The following is a 16752-nucleotide window of genomic DNA, read 5'->3' on the forward strand; positions in this document are numbered from 1 at the left end:
ACACCCACCTCCCACCCCACACACACCAACAAAACAAAATAAAACAAAACAAAAAACCTAAAACAAAACCCAAAAACAAATCCAGGAGATTTTAGGAGATTTAAAGCAAGGGAGGCCTAGTGTGTTACTGGCTGGTAGAATAGGAGGGATTCCTTCCTGATCAAGTGATGTCTGTCTGTCCAGAAACTCCCCAGGGCTTTGGGAGAACCCTGAAGAATCTCTCTGATCTGTGTATTCCTGTCTCTATAATAGGCAGCACAGGAACAAATACATGTTATTGTTAATATTTTCAAATAAAATCTGTGCTTCTCAAATGCGTGCTCAGTATACTCCTAAATCAACTTTAGAATACCATAAGGACAAAGCATTTATCCTCTTGTGATGTTTAAGCCTAATACCTACAAAAGCTACTTTGTAATTAACTTTGCCTTTTTTATATTCATTGATCATATGGTGGCTGCAAAGCAGGATAAACGCACAGGTAGTGGATTTAGTTTAATGTAACTCAAAGCTTTTTGCATTTGTAGACAAGGGCTGGCTCACAATACTTTCTTTAGATTAACTGATATCTGTCACATGTAGATATTCAACTTTTTTGGAAGACTTCAACCAAAACATTAAATGAAGTTGTAATTAGAATTGCAAAGTGGTTTGCTATTAAAACAAGCTGAATTGACCCAGGAGGTTTTAGAATGACTGTACTTTTTAGTTACATTTTCCTTGTTTTTTAAAAATTTATTTATTTGTTTATTAAGTGTAATTGATATACAGTGTTATATTATTTTCACACATGCAGTCTAATGATTTAACAATTTGCCAGTGCTTATCAGTTACATTTTTTTAAAAAAGATTTTATTTATTTATTTGACAGAGAAAGATCACAAGTAGGCAGAGAGGCAGGCAGAGCAAGAGAGAGGAGGAAGCAGGCTCCCTGCCGAGCACAGAGCCCAATGGGGGGGACTCGATCCCAGGACCCTGAGATCATGACCTGAGCCGAAGGCAGCGGCTTAACCCACTGAGCCACCCAGGCGCCCTATCAGTTACATTTTTAAAGAGAAGGAAATAGATACCAATTCCAATTGGGTTGTCATATTTTTTTTTTTTTTTTTAGTTACAACACACCTCTTTTATTTACCAGAAAGATACAAACTGGAAAGCAAAGAAAAATGTGATAAAAGTTGTTAAAGGTAAGGAATTCTGATTTCCAAATGCCTTATACATTTGTCTTTAAAGTCAGATTATTTCCCAAGTGATCTCTGTAGAGTAGAAAAGGTGCTAGCCATATTGAAGCTAAACTTTGTTTTTATGTAGTAGCACACTATCAGAAATACCATGTTTAGAAGTGGATATACTTAGGATATGAAAGATATGCGTGGACTTTTTAAATTGAATTTCTATGTATTGGAACTTATTCATGATACAGAAGAACACGTGTTTTTTCCTTGCTTAGCATTATTTCAATATTTCTTTCAATAAAATCCCAGCATCACATTGTCAGTGTTTATGCCTAGACTCTCATTTTGAGGAATACCCTTGTGCCTTGCCCATTGTGGATATCTCCAAGTAATACCGAGACAAGTTTGAACACAGTAGGTACTTGTGAGTTGGTATCTTGTATCCTGTTTGGACTAGAACCCTAATCTTTTAAAATAATTTTTCCTGGGGCACTTGGGTGGCTTAGTGGGTTAAGCCTCTACCTTCGGCTCAGGTCATGATCTCTGGGTCCTGGGATTGAGCCGCTCATGGGATCTCTGCTCAGCAGGGAGACTGCCTTCCTCCTCTCTCTGCCTGACTGTCTGCCTACTTGTGATCTCTGTCTGTCAAATACATAAATAAAATCTTTAAAAAAAATAATTTTTCCTTAAAGTTATACTTTATGTGTAACTAATCTAAATTATAATTTAAAGTAAAGCCGCCATCAGTTGCTGACATTTTCCAGCTCTAGCAGTATGATTGTGAAGTGGGTGAAGTGTACTGAACCTAGCCCTGGAGTGTCTGCCTTCAGCCTGCTCTGCCGCAGCTGTGTGACCTGGGATCAGGTTACCTTTTCCTACTTAACTCTCTTCAGTCCAGAATGGAACCAAAATCGTCTGTTCTCTCCCTGCTTCTAGGGACAGTCTGTAGAGATTAGGAGTGTGTTCTCACTATTTTGTGCTATAAACTGAGTATTTGTTCCCCTCACTCCGCAGTTCCCATGTTGCAGTCCTAATTCCCAGAGTGGTGGGGCCTTTGGGAGGTGATTGGGTCATGAGGGCAGAGCCCTCATCCTTAGGATTAGTGCCTAATAAAAGGGCCCCCAGAGAGCTCTGCTCCTACTTGTGAGGGCCTATTTAGCCAGAGCTTCCATCGGGTTAATCAGTGATTTTGTGGTTTATGCAGTAAAACTTAAACTGACCCTGCCCCTCCCTCAGGGAACTTACTTGAAAGCAAGTTAGGGAAATCAGTCCCAGGTAACAAAGCTCAAATACAAGGGCCAGGTGGAGACATCCAATCAGTAAGGGCACACACTGTCTCCCTAGCTACTGAGGAGTGTGGGCCCTGCCTTTTGGTTGCCAGTTCTGACCAAGGTGATAGGCTAGTTCAAATATCTACTGGGGTAAATTGTAATTCAATTGGCCACGCATGTGTGACCTAGCATTACTGTGCAGCTTTCTCTGTGTGTTACAATATCGTTGGCCACCTGTGTGTGGCCAGTCCCAACTACATGGCCTTTGCTCTATAAAAGTTAGTCTGTAAGGCAGGGAGGGGTCACCCTCTCTGTAAGAGGCGACCCCAAATGGTAGGTTTGATTCTTTTAAAAAAAAAATTTTTTTTATTTAGTTGACAGAGATCACAAGTAGGCAGAGAGGCAGGCAGAGAGAGAGGGAGAAGCAGGCTCCCTGCCGAGCAGAGAGCCCAATGTGGGGCTCGATCCCAGGACCCTGGGATCATGACCTGAGCCAAAGGCAGAGGCAGAGGCTTTAACCCACTGAGCCAGTGGGTAGGTTTGATTCTTGATGCTTGGTGTGAAATAAAGCTTTGCTTGACCTTTGCTTTGTATCAGTCTCGCTCCTTTGATCATGGACCTATCATTGGGGGACCTTTCACTACTGTCCTATGAGGACACAGTGAAAAGATGGCTGTCTGAACCAGGAAGTGGGCTCCCAATCTGCCAGCACCTTGACCCGGGACTAGCCTCTAGGACTGTGGGAAATAAATGTCTGTTGTTTGGAAGCCACCAGGTCTATGGTATTTTGTTACAGCAGCTCCAGGTAAGCACTGCTTCGGTTTTCCATTCAAAAAAGAGGGTTTCCAGGGAGGGCTTGGTGTCACTGCCCAGTGAACTGGGTGAACGAGGTCTGACAGGAGCACAGGTTTTAGTTTTTTGCTAGTTTGTTTTTTGTTGTTCCTTTTTATTTGTGGATAGCTTCACATGGTATTGTAGCATATGAAGATTATGCTTTTTTCAAAATATAGTAAAATGAAGTGTTTTTACAAGGTCTTTTATTAAAAATGATAGTGGCTTACTTTATTTAAAAGAAGCTTAATTTTAATTACTGAAATGTGTTTGGGCAGAAATGTCACTATGCGATGAATGTTTTGACATGTGTGGATTTAAAATGCGTTCCTTAGCCTGATCTTCTATAACTATTCAACCTCTCTGGGTTTTTCAGTTTAGTTGGCATTGGGCTTTTCTTCATTAAGGCTGAAAAAAAATCAAAACCTGATGTCAGAAGGGTAATTTCCATCTTTGACTCTTAATTAATTTGGTATGAGAATGCAGTCTTTTTTTTCCCCCAACGCCAAGCATTTCAACTCTTTCCAGCAATAGAGGTTCTATTTTTCTCTCTGAAAGAAATGGGACGGGAAGGAAATTGCCTAGACAGTTTGGCTCCCATTATGTATAGAGGAAGATAGTGCCTTTCAGCCTCCTGCAGGAGGCCTTGCATGCACTAGAGGACAGTGGCTTCAGCACCAGTTCATGTCCCTCCTGCCTTGGCTCAGCTCAGGGGTCTTGGGTAGCTCCTTGAAAGGGAACTTGTGTCATAACAAAAGCAACCTGAGACCTGCTGGTAGGGAGCCACTTGGGTTGAAAAGGTGATGAAGGTGGAGAAGACAGTGGGATGACGAAACATGTGGAAATGGGTGAATGGGGTGCCAGGTAGAGGTGTCCCAGGCACTTAAGTGAGAGAGACCCCAAGGGGTCGCTGTTCAGAGTTCCCCCTCAGTCCGGTCTTGAAAGCCGGGGTGTTTTCACTGCCCCCATCCGAGAGCTGTCAGTGGGGCAGTGACAGTGCTGTGGTGCCCACTGCATGGCAGCTACTGCGTCTCCTGGGAAGAGGATTGTCCTCCAGTTAGAAGCGGGCCATTGTGGCTCCGAGTCTGCGTGGCTTGTGTGCCCTTGGCAGGAATCATGACCTCCTACCCTCAAGTGGAAGCTGCTGCACTTGTGATGACACTGTCTTGATTACCTGTGTGAATAGTGGCCTGCGAGAACACAGCTAGTTAAAATGCACGGTAGTTCAGAAACAGCGTTTAAGCCCATTTCTTCCTCTACAAAGAAGCAACAAAATTAATTGCTCTTTCTGTTCCTGCCCACTCAGAAGTTGGTGCTTCAAGAAATGAAATGACAAAAAGGCAGGTGATTTAGAGGGAGAAGGAGAAGTGCCTAGGATAATATATGGACGGTTGTCTAACTTCCCCGTTGGAATAGATTTGGGTGTCAGTTAAATGCTTTGCTTGGGGTTTCAAGTTTAATGAGACAGCTGCAAAACGCACTGAAATCAGTTTCTAGAACATGCTAAGCCCTTCCCACCTGGAAGCTTTGGTTCTGTAGTTCCCTCTATTTGGAAACTCTTTCTTTTTGAATGGTTTAATCTTTCTAATCTTGGCTTAAACATTACTTCCTCAGACAGGACTTCCCCCGGCTGCTCTTCTTTATTTAAAAATATGGTCTCTACTCTGCTATTTTTTAGGTTTCTATTTATCTCTACTTAAATGATTAGTTTCCCTCGCAGTTATCCCTGATAACCAGCACAATGCCAGTCCCATAGTAGGAGCTCAGCAGCAAACATAGGTTGAATGAATGAATGAAAATGCTGTGATTGCTTTAGAAAAAGGCACTTACTATCCAGAACTCGATTCAGTGGACATTCTGTGATGATGGAAGTGTTTTATATCTGCACTGGGGAGTGTGGCAGCCACCACCTGCCTATGGCTCTTGAGCACTTGAAATGGGGCTGGTGCAACTGAGGAACTAAATTTTTAACTGTAATTAATTTAAATTTAGGTAGCCACATGTGATTAGTGGCTGCTGTATTAGCACAGATCTAGAGGATGCGCTTTTATCAGCCTTCAACTTTTACTTACTTATTTTTAAAAAATTTTATTTGTTTATTAGAGAAAAGAGTGTGTGCATGTGTGAACCAGCATGGGGATGTGGGGAAAAGGGGTGGAGGGAAAGCGAGAAGCAGACTCCCTGCTGAGCAGGAAGTCTGGTGGCAGGGCTGATCCCAGGATGCTGGGATCATGACTTGAGCTCAAGGCAGACTCTTAACCTACTGAGGCACCTAGGCTCCTTTGACATTTAAAAAAATTAATATTTAATACTGTCCCATTAAATAGGTGGTTTTTGAAGCTGAAAAGGCCTTCTAAAAGCAGGACATGTGCACAGTTCATTTTACTAAGTACAATGAGTGTGCTTTGTGGTTTACTTGAGATATAAAAGAGCTTATGTCCTTAGTGACATTCTGTGATTCAGTATTAAAATTACATTTTCTTATATTTTTTGTTTTTGTATTATTTCAATTGTATTACATCAGTTGGCTGGAGCCTTCCTGGGGTTTAGTTTGAGGGAGGATTCGTCTTGGAATCAGGATTGGGTTTTTGCATTCAGGCCTGCTGTAAGGTTCCTTTGCCTGGCTATCAATTGTCAGCAGCTGTTACACAACAGCTGCCTTAAGACTACTCAGCATGGATCCGTCTTGGATGTTAAAGCTTTTCAAGTGGATTAAAAAGAATTTTTAATAGGATTAAAAAGAAGAAGAATTAGTGGATTAAATTTGAGTATTATATTAGTACTTTCCAAATGAAGGTAGGATTAAAGAAAGAATTATCAGGATAAACTTTACGATTAATAGATTTAAAGTACCAGATTTAAACTCATGATTAATAGACTGCTGATGTTTTATTTAAATTGTCTTTTTTTTATTGAAGTACAGTTGACATACAATATTGTATTAGTTTCAGGTGTGTAGCATAGTGATTCAACATTATATGCATTATGAATTGGTCACAATAAATCTATCTGTCACCATACAAAGTTGTTACATATTATTAACTACATTCCCCATGGTGTACATTGTATTCTCGTGCCTTATTTATTTTATAACTGAGAGTTTGTACCTTTTTTTTTTTTAAGATTTTTATTTATTTATTTGACAGAGAGAAATCACAAGTAGATGGAGAGGCAGGCAGAGAGAGAGAGAGGGAAGCAGGCTCCCTGCTGAGCAGAGAGCCCGATGGGGGCCTCGATCCCAGAACCCCGAGATTATGACCTGAGCCGAAGGCAGCGGCTTAACCCACTGAGCCACCCAGGCGCCCGAGTTTGTACCTTTTAATCCTCTACCCCTACTTTGCCCATTCCCCCACCCACGTTCCCTGTGGCAACCATCTCATTGTTCTTGTTGTTTCTATGGGTCTATTTAGTTTGCTTGTCCTTTTGTTTTCTAGATTCTGTGTGTAAGTGAAGTTGCATGCTAATTTGTCTTTCTTTGTCTGACTGATTTCACTTAGCATAATACTCTCTAGGTTCATCCAGTCACAAATGACGAGATTGCATTCTTTTTTATGGCTAATAATTCAGAAACTACATCTTCTTTATCTATCTCTCATCCATCTATCCAGGGACCTTATCTTATCCATTCACTGTTGACAGACACTTGCTTCCATAACTTGATTATTGTAAATAATATTGCAATCAATATAGGGGTGCACATGTCTTTTTGAGTCAGTGTTTTCATTTTCTTTGGGTAAATACCCAGAATTGGAATTGCTGGATTGTATCGTAGTGCTACTTTTAATTTTTTGAGGTCCTCCATACTGTTTTCCATAGTGGCTGCACCATTTTTCTTTTCCACCAACAGTTCATGAGGGATATTTTTCTCCACATCCTCATCAATACTTGTTACTTCTTATCTTTTTGATAATTGCCATCCTGAGAGGTGTGAGGTGATTTTTCACTGTGGTTTTGATTTGCATTTCCCTGACAGTTAGTGATATTAAGGATCTTTTCATGTGTGTCAGCCATCTGTATGTCTTCTTGGAGGAATGTCCAATCAGGCCCTCTGAATTCTTTTTTTTTTCCCCTCAAATTTTTTCTTCTCAAAAAAATTTTTTTTCCTGATACTGAGTTGTGTAAGTTTTTTGTAGATTTTAGATACTAATTCCTCTCAGAATATCATTTGCAAGTATCTTCTGTTCAGTAGGTTGCTTTTTCATTTTGTTAATGGTTTCCTAGTCCAGCAATTTATTTTTGTTTGTGCTGTCCTTGATTAAGGAGACCTGTCCAAAAAGTGCTGATCAGACTGATGTTCAAAAGCTTACTATCTATGTTTTCTTCTAGATGTTTTATGGTTCCCGGTCTTACGTTTAAGTCTTTAATCCATTTTGAATTTATTTTTTTGTGTAGGGTTTAAGAAAGTAATCCAGTATAATTCTTTGGCATGTAGCTCTCCTATTTCCCATCACCATTTATTGATGAGATTGTCTTTTCCCTGTTATTGTCTTACCTCCTTTGTCATAGATTAATTAGACCAAATGGGTTTATTTCTGGACTCTGTTCTGTTTGTCTGTTTGTCAAAACCATACTATTTTGATTATTAGAGTTTTGTAGTGCCATTCAAAATCAAAGATTGTGATACCTCCAGCTTTGCTCTTCTTTCCCAAAATTGCTTTGGTTTTGGGGGTCTTTTATAGTTTCATACAAATTTTAGGATTCTTTGTTTGAGTTCAGTGAAAAATGCTGTTGGCATTTTGATAAGAATTGCATGCATCTGTAGATTGCTTTGGGTTATATGGACATGTTGACAACTTTAATTCTTCCAATTCATGAGCAAGGTCTATCTTTCCATTTATTTGAGTCTTCTTCAGTTTCTTTCTTTCCTTTTTTTTTTTTTATTTAAAGATTTTATTTATTTATTTGACAGACAGAGATCACAAGTAGGCAGAGAGGCAGTCAGAGAGAGAGGGGGAAGCAGGCTCCCCGCTGAGCGGAGAGCCCCATGCCAGGCTTGATCCCAGGACCCTGGGATCATGATCTGAGCTGAAGGCAGAGGCTTTAACCCACTGAGCCACCCAGGCACCCCTCTTCTTCATTTTCTTTCATCAGGGTTTTATAGTTTTCGTAGTATAGGTCTTTCACCTACTTGTTGAAATTTATTTCTAGGTTTTTAAATTCTTTTTTGATAAACTGTAAATGGAATTTTTAAAAAAAAATTTGTCTTTCTGATAGTTCATTATTAGTGTAGAAATGTAACAGATTTCTGTATATTAATTTTGTATTCTGCAACTTTAGTGAATTCATTCTAATTGTTATTTGGTGGAGACTTTAGAAATTTTAAATGATAGTGTCATATTGACTATAAATAATGATAGTTTCATTTTTTCTTTTCCACTTTGGATGGCTACTATATATTTTATTTTCAATATTTTATTTATTTATTTGACACACACACACACACACACACACATCACAAGTAGACAGAGAGGCAGACAGAGAGAAAGGAGGACGCAGGCTCCCCGCTGAGCAGCGAGCCCGATGCGATGTGGGGCAGGATCCCAGACCCTGAGAGCATGACCTGAACCAAAGGCAGAGGCTTAACCCACTGAACCACTTATGTGCCCCCTATATCTTCTTTTTGTCTGAATGCTGTGGCGAGGACTTCTAATTCTATATTGAATGAAAATGGTAAGAGTGGGCATCCTTGTTTTGTTCCTGACCTTAGAGGAAAAGCTTTAAGCTTTTCACTATTGAGTCTGATGTTAGCTGTGGGTTTGTCATACATGATCTTTATTATGTTGAGGTTTGTTCCCTCTCTACTCACTTTGTTGAGAGATTTTTTTTCATAAATAGATGTTGAATTTTATCAAATGCTTTTTCTATATCTTCTGAGATGATCATATAGTTTTATTTTTTTTTAATTTTTTTATTTTTCTAAGATTTTATTTATTTGACAGAGAGAGAGAGAGCACAGGCAGGCAGAGAGGCAGAGAGAGAGGGGGAAGCAGGCTCCCTGCCGAGCAGAGAGCCTGTTTCGTGGCTCGATCCCAGGACCCTGGGATCATGACCTGAGCCGAAGGCAGAGGCTTAACCACTGAGCCACCCAGGTGCCCCTAATTTTATTTTTTTTAATGTGGTATATCATTTGCATTTATTGAACCATTTTTGCACCGCTGGAATAAATCCCACTTGATCGTGGTATATGATTCTTTTAATCTATTGTTGAATTTGGTTTACTAATATTTTTTGAGGATTTTTATGGTAGTGTCTATCAAGGATATTGGTCTGTAATTTTAATTTTTTGTGGTGTCTTTGGTTTTTGTAGGAGGATAATGATGGCCTCTTCTATAGAATGAGTTTGGGTGTTCCTTCTTCAATTTTTTGTAGTAGTTTGAGGATATGTATTAACTCTTCTTTAACTGTTGTGATTGAATACTTTTGTAAGGCTATCTTGTCCTGGACTTTTATTTGTTGGAAATGCTTTCGTTAGTGATTTAATTTCATTACTAGTAATTTGTTCAGATTTTCTATTTCTTTTTGATTCAGTCTTGGAAGACTCTATGTTTCAAGTAACTTATTCATTTATTCTAGGTTGTCCTATATGTTAATATTTAATTGGTTTTTGTTTTAGTTTTGTTTTTTAGAGAGAGAGAGAGAGTGTACACACATGCATGAGTACATGAAAAGGGGCAGGCGGGGAGGAGAGAGGGAATCTGAAGCATTTTCCTTACCCAGCATGGAGCCAAAGCGGGGCTCAATTTCATGACCCTGAGATTATGATCAGCCTGAAATCAGAGTCCAACGCTTAACCAAATGAGCCACTCAGATGCCCCTAACATATAATTGTTTGTAGTAGTTACTTATGATCCTTTGTATTTCTTTGGTACTGGTTGTAACTTCTTCTTTCTACTAACTTTGGGCTTTATTTATTCTTTTTTTTTTCTAGTTCCTTTAAATGTAAAATTAGTCATTTGAGATCTTTGTTTCTTGAGGTGGGCCTGTATTGCTATAAACTTTCATTTTAGTACTGCTTTTGCTGCATGCCATAGACTTTGGACTATTGTGTTTCTATTTTCATAGGTCTTAAGGTCTTTTTTTGACTTCCTGTTTGAGTTCTCCATTGATCCTTTGGTTTTTTAGTATCATGTTGCCTACCCATCGTGTGTTTTTTCCAGTTTTCTTCTTGTAATTGACTTCTAGTTTCATATCACTGTGGTCTGAAAGATCTTGATTTGATTTCAGTTTTCTTAAATTTATTGAGTCTCGTTTTGTGCCCTCACATATGATCTATCCTGGAGAATGTTTTATGTGCACTTAAAAAAAACTGTGTATTCCTGCTGCTTTTGGATGGAGTACTCTGTGTGTATCTTTTAAGTCCATCTGGTTTAACTGTTGTATAATGCCACTGTTGTTACTTACTTTTCTGACTGGATGATCTATTGATGTAAGTGGGGTGTTAGAATCCCCTAATATTATTGTGTTACTGTCAATTTCTATTTTAATATCTGTAACTTTTCTCTTCCTGTCAACTTCTCTCATTATGCATCATCTATTTAGGTGCCCCTATGTTGAATGCATAGATATTTACAAATATTTTTATCCTTTTATTGTATTGACTCCTTTATTATTATGGAATGCCCATCTTTGTCTCTTATCACAGTTTTTGTTTTAAAGCTTATTTTATGTGATATGTTGCTACCCTAGATTTCTTTTCTTTTCTGTTTTCAAGGGATATCTTTGCACTTCCCTTCACTTTGAGTCTGTGTGTGTCTCTGAAGTGAGTCTCTTGTGGGCAGCATATAAGTGGGTCTTGCTTTCTTATCCATTTTGTCACCCTTTGTCTTTTGATTGGAGTACTTAGTCTATTTTTATTTTAAATAATTATTTATAGATATGTATTTATTGCCATTTTGGTGGTCATTTTTTTGCTTGTTCTTTTGATTATTTTGTTCCTTCTCTATTTTCCCTTTTCACTTGGTGACTTTCCTTAGTGTTCTGTTTTATATTCCTCTCTCATTTTTTGTTTATCTATTATAGATTTGGTTTGTTGTTACCATTGGTTTTTATATAACATTCTGCATACATAGCAGTCTATTTTAAGTTGATGGTTACTTAAGTGCAAATGTTTTTCTAACAACACTACATTTTCATATCCCCCTAAACGCCATGTTTACATCTTATTTTGAATAGCCCTTGACTAATTGTTTTAAGTCTAGATCATTTTACTGCTTTTGTCTTTTATTTTCTTAATGGTTCTGTGGGGGGTTGATCTACTACCTTTACTATTTTTTTTTTAAAGATTTTATTTATTTATTTGACAGAGAGAGTACAAGCAAGCAGAGAAGCAGGCAGAGAGAGAGGAGGAAGCAGGCTCCCCGCTGAGCAGAGAGCCCGACTCGAGGCTCGATCCCAGGATCCTGGGACCATGACCCGAGCCAAAGGCAGAGGCTCCAACCCACTGAGCCACCCATAGTAAAGCCCCCTTTACTATGTTTTTAACTTTACCAGTAATATTTTTCTTTCATAATTTCCTTATTTCTATTTATGGCCTTTATTAGTTTTCAATTTAAAGAAGTCCCCTATGTCAAGTTTTTTCCATCGAGATAAACACAACACCAGGCAAAATGGGTGCAAGGCAAGATTTATTAAAAACGCTCTCCAGCGAAGTTTCAAGGCTCAGGAGAAGGGGAGCCAGGAAAGTTGCGCCGGGAGGAGGTGGGCACCCTCGGGCGAGGTTCCGCCACTCTGGAAAGCAGAGTGGCAGAAGTCGCGCCCAAGGCAGGGAGGAGGGGGCTTTTAAGGGGTCTTGGGGAAAGCTCAGGGGTCTTTTGGCAAGTTTCCCTTATTTGGATATCCCGCCTGCTCATCGGGATCCCATTGGTCCACAGGAGCCTGGGGCAGGGGTCTCAGATTCCTGCTTGGGCCTTTGTTCTCCTGTCCGAGCTCAGGTCTTGTGGCGGGAACTTTCGCCATCTTTGGTAGCCCTTCCTGCCAGCCCAACACCCTAAACATTATTTGAAAGATTAGATGGTGTTGATGAACTTCTTTAGCTTTTGCTTGTCTGGGAAAATCCTTATCTTTACTTTAATGCTAAGTGTTAACATTGCTTGGTAGAATATTCTCGGTTCTAAGGTTTTTCATTTCAGCACTTTGTATACAGTGTGACACTCCTTTTTGACCTGGAAAGTTTCTGTGAAAAATCAGCTGATAGTCTTATGGGACTTCTCTTATATATAACTAGTAGTTTTTTCTCTCGCTGCTTTTAAGATCCTCTTAACTGTTGACACTTTGATTATAATATGTCTTGGTGTGGGTGTCTTTGAGTTCATCTTGTTTGGGACTCTCCGCACCTCCTGGACTTCAATGTTTGTCTCTTTGCCAGCTTAGGGAAATTTTCAGGCATTATTACTTCAAATAAGTTTTCTGTCCTTTTCTTTTTCTCTTCTGCTTCTGGGATCCCTGTAATGCAAATGTTAGTATGCTCAGTGTTGTCTGGAGATCCCTTAAACTACTCTCATTTTTCAAAAAATCCTTTTTTCTTTTTGCTTCTCCAATTGGGTGATTCCCACTACCTTGTCTTCCAGATCACTGATCTGTTCATCTGCTTCATCTAATCTGCTCTATTCTTCCTATGTATTTTGCATTTCAGTGATGGTGTTCTTCAGCTCTGATTGACTCTTTTTTGTTTTTTTTCTTATCTCTTTGTTGAAGTTCTTCAACACTTTGTTTTTCCGTTCTTCTCCCAAGTTTGGTGACCATCTTCATGATAATTACTTTGAACTTTTTATCTGCTAGATTGCTTATCTTCATTTCATTTCGTTCTTTTTCTGAGTTTTTGTCTTGTTCTTTTGTCGGCAACATGTTCCTCCTGTTCCTCTTTTGCCTGATTCTCTGTTTGTTTCTATGTATTAGATTAATCAATTATATCTCCTTATCTTGAAGGAGTGCTGTTATACAGAAGGTGATCAGAGGGACCTAGCACCACAAAACCCCTGTGGTCAAATGAGCCAGGTGCCATAGGAGTGTCCCCTGTGTGGGCTACATGCATCCTCCTATTGTGGCTGTGTTGTATCTGGTAAGGACTTCCAGATGTGCAGGGCTTTTGAGGTCTGGCTAGGATTGCTGTTGCCTGCTGGTGAATGGGGTTGGCTTTCGGCCCATCTGGCAGTGAGTCCCATCTGTGTGGTGGCAGATAGAGCAGGTCTCTGGTGGGCTTAACTAGAAGACCCAGGTGTGAGAGTTGTTGGTATTGTAGTTTGGGGCTGGCACTCTGGGGTGGGGGAGCTTTGGAGAGGCTTCAGTGCCAGTGGACACTATATGTTAGGTATGGTGGGGCAGGGACCACTTGGAAGGGGCCCTGGTGCTGGCTAAGGGTGCCCATGTGGAGTGTTTGGTTGTGGAGCCGCTTGGAAGGGGTTTTAGTTTGGTGGTTGGTTTGGACAGGGCCAGTCTTCAGGGAAGCACGGGACCGAATGAGTGGTGCAAGCACTATAGATGGAGCATGTCAGGAATGGTGCTTGCCAGCAGCAGGCTGGCTAGAGATGGTAGAAAGGTAAGAAAGACTGCATCTGCCAGCATTTCTGTCCCCAGAGAAGTCACATGACCTAAAATTAGTCAGTGGATCACCTCCATGTATAACCTAGGAACTGTTCAAACTATTGTGTCTGCGCTGGGACTTGCAGTGAGATTCTATGGGTGCCCTTGAAGAGGACGTTTTTATTGCCCTCTGACTGTCCTGGACAGTTAGTTTTCAAAGCCAGACGTCAATGATGCGGGTCTTCGTGGTGCAGGTCCCCCTGGCCTTTGGAGCCCAGTATGGAGCTTGGACATCTCATTCCTCATGAAGGGGCTCTGTGGTTGTGATATCCCTCCCTCTTGGCGGGTACCATGAAGTGTGTTGGTTCTGACTAAATGGTGTCTCTTCCACCCCTCCCGATGTGGCTTTTTCTTTATATCTTTTTATCCTTATATATGTCCTTTGTATTCTTATATCTGAATATATTAGAATACAATTGTGATCTGTTCTGCTAGTGTTCAGTGTGTTTGCAGAGATGGTTGTTTTATATATTAGAATACAATTGTGATCTGTTCTGCTAGTGTTCAGTTTGTTTGCAGAGATGGTTGTTTTATATGTAGTTGTAGATTTTGCTGTGTCCATGGCAGAAGGTGAGCTCAGGATATTTCTACTGCATCATCTTGATCCCACCTTCTAATTTCAGGTCTTGAAATTAGAAATAGAAAGAACCAGCAGTTGTATCATTTACAGTTTAAAATAAGGAATATGTTTAAAAGTCATGTTTCATGATAAATTCCTAAAAATTGTGATTATGTGTGTGTGTGTATAAAAAATTTATCATTTTAATGGTTTTAAATACACAGTTCAGGGATATTAGTACTTTTATATTGTTGTGTGAGCATCACAACTATCCATTTTCTAGAACTTTTTCATCCAAAACACTATCACCATTGAACAATTACTCCCCATTTTCCCTTTCCTCTGGCCTCTGATAGCCACTATTCCAACCTCTGTCTATATGAATTTGATGATGGATTTTTAAATTCTTTTCCAAAGTCATTGTCCAAACCAATATATAATACTGATATCAATGTGTCTATGGGGATCACCTCTTTTAAAATGACCTTGACCTAACTAAATGCCTAATTGCCATATATTGGAAATGGCAGACACTTCTCACTAAGGACCTAAATCCATCCGATTTAGTCACTGCTCCTAGCCATCACTAACCTTACTTGCTTGCCCTGAAAAAGATCATTTTTCTCATTTATAAAAATAATAATTCTGGAAAATTACTTTTAAATGACAGGTGGTAAAATTGACTTTTTTGCTTATATGTTGCCGTGTACTTGGTATTCCAAACTTTTTACATTAAGAAAGGCAAAAAGAAGCAGGGATTAGTTATTTAAAATTTTTAATATTTTCTAACTTACAATAATACCATTGTGAACACTGGGGTACTATGCAGAATAAGTACATCCATACTTAAGGCTTCAGGGTGGCTTTTTAGTCTTTTAATGAGCAATAAGAGTTTGGGGAGTTTAAACGGATGTGTTACCTTCACCGAATGACTTGCTCCTTGTTTCTGTGGGTATATCACTGTATTCAGAGATGAAGGAACAAAGCAGGATATCCAGCCCCAAGGAGAGGCTTATCATTGGCATATGTGCTTAGAAGAAATTAGTGGAATGGTCATATAAGGGCTGTGCTAAAAGAAACACACAGTTCTTCTGTCATATCCTCAGTGTGAATTAGGGAACATTTCCTGAGGTCAGTGGACACCAAAGGCCACCAACTGTCTTAGCTGGTGCAGGTGGGGAGGAGAGACATACGTGAGATGGGCCATTCCTGGTGGAAGACACCATGAGAATTTAGGTTGATGGGTTGGGAAAACAACTGTAGTTCTAGTCCTTGTAAGTAGTTTCGTTCACTGTAGTCCGGGGGGGGGGGGGGGGTTTGGGCTTGTGGGGAGTACTGGGATAGGCCAAGTAGAGTCCAGGTCTTTTGAAGCTTGTTAAAGTTGTGCTTTAGAAGGGTAAGTCCAGGCATAGTGCATAAGCTGTATCAGAGAAGGTCATCATTTTAGATGGAAGGTGGTTAAATGTTATTTAATTATTTTGGAGGAAGAAAATGAGGGTCTGTAAATTATGTTGATTCTGGTAGGGGTGGTTAAGAGGGCCAAAATGGCAGCAGTGCTGGAAGATAGAATTCACAGGCCTTATCAGTGGATTGAATTAAGCAGAGTAGGAAGGTCAAGAGTGATCACAAGGTCCTTAGGTTGTAATGCATATCATACAAAATTCAGAAGTATAGATGCATGTATTAGACAAGCCTCTCTTTTACAACCTCTTATATACTTTCTTATATATGTGTATATATACATAAGCTACATTTATATTTATTTTAAAATGTTAAAAATTACCCTGCACAGTAAGCAATGCCTTGTCTTTATTATTTAACTGTGTATCTTGGAGATATCTTATGTCAATACAGGTAGAACTGCCTTGTTCTTAATTTACTAAGCTAGTCCCTAATTAATAGAAATGTATTTCCTGTCTTTGGCTCTGACAAATTGTTTAGTGTAATATCTTTGTTCATGCATTATTTTGCACACATTCCAACAAGTATATCTATAGACTGAAATTACTACAAGTGGGATTGCTGAACGAAAGGATATGTGCGTTTTATACTTTGATGATATTGCTGTTGTTTTCCATAGAGTTTTTATCAGCGCTGCTTATTTCTTAGACCCTCATAATAGTATGATATCAAACAGTATAATCTTTCCCAATTTGTAGATTTAAAAAATCTAATTGTCACTTTGATTTGCATTTCTTTCTGAGTGAGATTAAGCATCTTTTTTTTTTTTATAATTTTCAGAAACATTTGTAATTTCTTCTTGGGAAATTTTCTGTCACTAGCTAATTCCCATTTCTCTATTCAGGAGTTGGGCTTTCATGGAGCACTTATAGTAGTT

At 39.3% G+C, this 16752-nt stretch overlaps 1 protein-coding gene across 11 annotated transcripts in view; it reads left to right on the top strand.

The window, feature by feature from the left end:
* FARS2 (phenylalanyl-tRNA synthetase 2, mitochondrial) overlaps positions 1-16752 on the top strand; it is a 524473-nt gene that overhangs the window by 21218 nt on the left and 486503 nt on the right. For 3 of the 11 annotated variants that reach the window (XM_059399374.1, XM_059399370.1, XM_059399369.1), the window contains one exon: positions 1112-1187. The exons of the other annotated variants lie outside the window; for them this stretch is intronic. The gene's annotated coding sequence lies outside the window, so the exon portion shown is untranslated. Of the gene's footprint in view, positions 1-1111; positions 1188-16752 lie in introns of those variants that run through there. 11 annotated transcript variants of the gene reach the window in all.

The sequence above is a fragment of the Mustela nigripes genome, chromosome 5 (assembly GCF_022355385.1).
Source record: "Mustela nigripes isolate SB6536 chromosome 5, MUSNIG.SB6536, whole genome shotgun sequence".
NCBI lineage: Eukaryota > Metazoa > Chordata > Mammalia > Carnivora > Mustelidae > Mustela > Mustela nigripes.